The sequence below is a fragment of the Felis catus genome, chromosome B1 (genome assembly GCF_018350175.1).
Source record: "Felis catus isolate Fca126 chromosome B1, F.catus_Fca126_mat1.0, whole genome shotgun sequence".
Classification (NCBI taxonomy): domain Eukaryota; kingdom Metazoa; phylum Chordata; class Mammalia; order Carnivora; family Felidae; genus Felis; species Felis catus.
Genome location: NC_058371.1, coordinates 133611082 through 133616072, shown reverse-complemented (window position 1 = coordinate 133616072; position 4991 = coordinate 133611082). Strand labels below are relative to the sequence as shown.

The 4991-nt window shown below is 41.3% G+C and overlaps 1 protein-coding gene and 1 pseudogene across 6 annotated transcripts in view; both read left to right on the top strand.

The window, feature by feature from the left end:
• The window catches only part of AFF1 (AF4/FMR2 family member 1), a 265568-nt gene that overhangs the window by 908 nt on the left and 259669 nt on the right, over positions 1 to 4991 (top strand). For all 6 annotated transcript variants that reach the window (XM_045056119.1, XM_045056117.1, XM_045056118.1 and 3 more), the window contains exon 2: positions 1796 to 1876. The gene's annotated coding sequence lies outside the window, so the exon portion shown is untranslated. The remainder of the gene's footprint in view (positions 1 to 1795; positions 1877 to 4991) is intronic.
• LOC101100206 lies at positions 232 to 4844 on the top strand (annotated as a pseudogene).

The following is a 4991-nucleotide window of genomic DNA, read 5'->3' as shown; positions in this document are numbered from 1 at the left end:
GTAAGTGCCTAATTGTCTAATTTTGAGCCTAGTAACACTTTATGACATAAGCAAGGGATACTTACTCCAATTGTAGAGAGGAAGAATGAACTAAGAGAGGTGACATAGCTCTCGAGTTACAGGCCCAACAGTACCCGGACAGGCTACCTCTGTAACTAGCTCCTGCCTAATTAGAATAGTGGTAGGCTTGAACCAGCTTTTTGCCTTCCTGAAACTGGAAAGTGAGGACTCCTTTGCTCTTTAACATTTCTGGGAAAGGAACCCCAATGGGTGAGAGTGAGTGTTAGTATTTAACACGAAGAATGGTGAATCCATTAATGGACTATGAAATCAATGTAGTCGATTTTGACCTGGATTTTTTCAAATGAATTAACATAGAATGGGGTGGAGTGTGGGGAATGAGAGTACATCATGCAAGTAAGTCTAGGTATTGTTTTGTGGAACTTATATTTTTGTTATCCATATGTACTCTTTCTCATGCTTTTGTGTGTGTGCAGTTTTAGAGATGAAAAAAGTGGAGACCAAGTTGTTAACTGAAATCACATTTAGATGGAGCAGAAATAGGCCACTTTAGAGTTGAAGTGACACGTGGAGCTATGGCCTGTTCTCTTTTTAATAGAAGAAATCAATAATCCAGAGAGATGTTTCCAGGGCCCCACTGAAAAAGGCTAGACAGCCTGTGATTTCTCCATGTGGGAACTTCATTTCCTGTATTCGTTTCCTTCATAATTCCTGAGAATTATGTTTAGTTATTTTCTAAGTGATTTACTTTGAACAAATATGGTGGAAGTTACAGAATATGACTTTTTTATTTAAATTTTTTTTAACGTGTATTTATTTTTGAGAGAGAGAGCACAAGCGATGAAGGGGCAGAGAGAGAGAGGGAGACAGAGAATCCGAAGCCGGCCCCAGGCTCTGAGATGTCAGCACAGAGCCCGGTGCAGGGCTCGAACCCACAAGTTGTGAGATCATGACCTGAGCCCAAGTCGGATGCTTAACCAACTGAGCCACCAGGTGCACCCAGAATATGACTTCTGAGACCAGGTCACAAAAGACCTCTGTGGTCTCTCTTGGATCACTAACCCTAGAAGAGATCAGAAACATGTTAGGGAACACTCAAGCCACCTTGTGGAGAAAGTCACATGCAAAGGAATCAAGGCCTCTAGCCAACAACTGGTGAGGTTCTGAGGCCTCATTCCACCAACCATGTGAGTGAGCCAGCTTGGAAGCACATCCTCCAAAGCTCCATCAAGCCTTCAGATGACTGCAGCCTCAGCTGATGTCTCACTGAAGCTTCGCGGGAGACCCTGGGTCAGAACCATCTAGCTAGCCAGTCCAGGATTCCTGGCCCTCAGAAAATATAAGATAATAAATGCTTATCATTTTAAGCCATCAGACTTTGGAGTATTTGTTACAGAGCAACAGATACCTAATATAACACTAAGTGTCTTATTGGAGAAGGAATATTTTACACAGAGGAAAATAGCCATATTTTTCTAGTTGAGATTAATAGTTTGATAAAAAATGAGCAGTAAAGGGGCACCTAATGGCTAAGTTGGTTGAACATCCAGCTCTTGGTTTGGGATCAGGTTGTGATCCCAGGGTTGTGGGATCAAGCCCCACTATTGGCTCTGTGCTGAGCAAGTCCCTTCTTGGGATTCTCTCTCTCTCTCTCTCTCTCTCTCTCTCTCTCTCTCTCTCTCTCTCTCCTACTCTCCCTTGCTCATGCTCTCTCTCTCTCTAGAATAAAAAATAAAAATAAAAAATAAATGAACAATAAAACATGCTTTTACAGATTCTTTCTGGGCAGCTGATTTTGCTAAATCTCATCTAGGACCAGTTGAAAGCTTTAAAAACTGTCAACACAGAAAATATGGTAAGTACCAGTCTCCCATGTCTCTATTTTTTTTAATTTCATTTATTTATTTTGAGAGAGAGAGTGGGTGTGGGGAAGGTATCAGGGAGAGAGGGAAAGAGAGAATCCCAAGTACACTCCCCACTGTCAGTGCAGAGTCCAGTGCAGGGCTCCATCTCATGAACTATGAGATCATGACCTGAGTCGAAATCAAGAGCCAGACACTAAACCAACTGAGCCACCCAGGCACCTCTCCCACGTATATTTAAAAACAAAAATAACACTAAATTACCCTACCCCCATAATGACAATTTTAGTATTTTCTTTTGAAATATCAAATCACCTCTAAACATTACTGACTCCCATAAACATTTCTGTCTCCCACCCGCCTGCTCTCTCTCTCTCCTGTCCTTCTCCTCCTTTCCTTTCTTTTCTCTATGATCTCTCTCCCACTGCTTTTCCACTGCCCTGCACACATCTGCCTATTGGGTAAGCCTTCACTGATCTCTATTCCAGAAAGTTGGCAGGTTTCATTTGAATTGGTTAAGAGAGCATTGCTGCCACCTACTGTTAAAACTAAGGCACGAAGATGAATACAAAGAGACCTGATAATAATAACAGGTAACAAAAAAACAATACTAGTGTGATGTTTACTACACTTTGGGCACTGTTCAAGGTACGTCATAGACATTGATTCATTTAATCATCACAAGAAGAGATGCTATTATCAATTTAGTGGCGTGAGTTTAGGGATATTAGGGAAGTAAAAACTGAGGTACCTCACGTGTGAATAACTTTTCCAAGGTCACAGGACTCAAGACTATGCAATTCTGATATTTTTCTTTCTATCATACTGTACATTCTCCCTGGATTGTAATTAAGACAATGTTTTAAGGTATATACTTGTAAATATTTTTGTACTTCCCTGTTTAAATACTCTGTTAATTTCTCATCATATATATATATTAACAGAATATTCTTGGACACCTACTCCATGCCAGCAGTCATTCTTCTCCATGTCATCTGAGCCTCGCAGTTTAGTGGGAAAAAGGGTAATAGTTTCCCTAGAACAGTTAAGGGAAAAAAAAGGTTTATAGGGCTACTAAATGACTTGCTTACAATTACACAACTAGTAAATTACAGAACCTAATTTAACCCAGGTCAGTTTCACTCCTGACCTACCTTCTCTGAGTTCTCTGACTTAACTATATATTCCTCAGTCCATGAAATTTCCATTGCATCCTTACCATAACATTGACTACCCACCCATTTTATTTGACAGAGTAGGCTTCTGTACCTTAAACACATTAGTGCCTGACCAGAACAGAAAATAATAGCCACAGCTAGAGTCCAGACTCCTCTGCCCTCTTTAGAGGTATAAGTTAAAATTTCCTAGGTGCTCAGTTGATGAACTCCTGTTGTTTAGGAGGCAAAGCAGGTAAGAATGAATTACCCTAATCCAAGACTATAGTATGTGATTTACAACCTAGGATTCTCCCCAGGACAAAATCTGGAGCAGTAGGGATCCCTGGCTGCCTCTCAGGCAGGCACTGTGAACCTGCATCTGTCACGGAGCAGTACATATCAGGGTGGCTATCCCGTGACAACTACATTTGAATTCCTCCACCGTGCAAGCATAAAGCATTAGTTGTAAGAATAGGAAGAAAGGTGTTTCTTTACACATCTTAATATATGAGGGCTTTGGAGTGTTACAATGTCACCCTGTAAAGTACTAGTTTCAACCATGCTAATTTACAATAAGTCACTTTAAGAATAATTAGGAAAGTAGGAGCAATTAGGAAATTAAGAAGAGGTTCTTTTTGTGGTGCCTCAGAGGCGGTAGGCTGCTTCAGGATGAAGCCGAACATCTCTTTCCCATCTACTGGCTGCCAGAAACTCATTGACGTGGATAATAAATGCAAACTTCAAAGGGAATGGCCACAGAAGCTGCTGATGCTCTTGGTGAAGAGTGGAAGGGTTACATGGTCCGAACCAGTGGTGGCAATGACACACAGGGCTTCCCCATGAAGCGGGGCATCTTGACCCATGGCCGTGTCTGCCTGCTGCTGAGTAAGGGGCATTCCTACTACCAACAAAGGAAGACTGGGGAAAGAAAGTGCAAATTTGATCGGGGTTGCATTGTGGATGCCAATCTCAGTGTTCTCAACTTGGTTATTGTGAAAAAAGGGGAGAAGGATACTCCTGGACTCGCTAGTAGTAGTGTGCCTCGTCACCTGGGGCCCAAAAGAGCTAGCAGAATCCGCAAACTTTTCAGTCTCTCTAAAGAAGATGATGGCCACTCATGTGTTGTGAGAAAGACCCTAAAAGAAGGTAAGAAACCAAGAACCCAGGGTTCAACATCTTGTTATTCCATGTGTCCTCCAACACAAACGATAGCGTATTGCTTCGAAGAAACAGTGTACTATGAAAAATAAGCAAGAGGCTGCAAAATATGATAAACTTTTGGCCAAGAGAATGAAGGAGGCCAAAGGAAAATGCCGAGAACAGATCGTCAAGAGACAGAGGCTGTCTTCTCTGAGAGCTTCTACTTCTGAGTCCGGTCAAATATGAGATTATCTACGAGTAACAAATAAATAAGATCAGACATCAAAAAAGAAGAAGAAAGAAAAAAGAAGATGAGGTCTCCAGTCACTCATTAAATATTTGTTAAAATGAGTCACATTTTATCGACTTTTGAAATACGTAATAAGTCATAGCAGTTGAGCTCTTCTCCTGAGGAGACACAGACCAGATGGAGAGGTGGCATGCTTTGATAGAAAAGGTCTAACTAGGAATAAAAAATAAACTAGGCTGGAGATCTTTTACAAATATAAAGCCTCTAAACCTTTGTACCATTTATGAAACCTATTCTATAGCACCCCACAATATTTTTTTAAGATTTATTTTTATTTATTTTGAAAGAGAGAGAGAGAGACCACAAGTATTGGAGTGGCAGAGAGAAAGGCAGAGAGAGAATCCCAAGCAGGCCCTGCACTGCCACTGTAGAGCCCAACATAGGGCTCAATCTCACAAACCATGAGATTATGACCTGAGCCATAATCAAGAGTCGAGCACTTAACCAACTGTGCCCCTGGTTGGTTCAATAGGTAGAGCATGTGACTCTTGATCTTGAGGT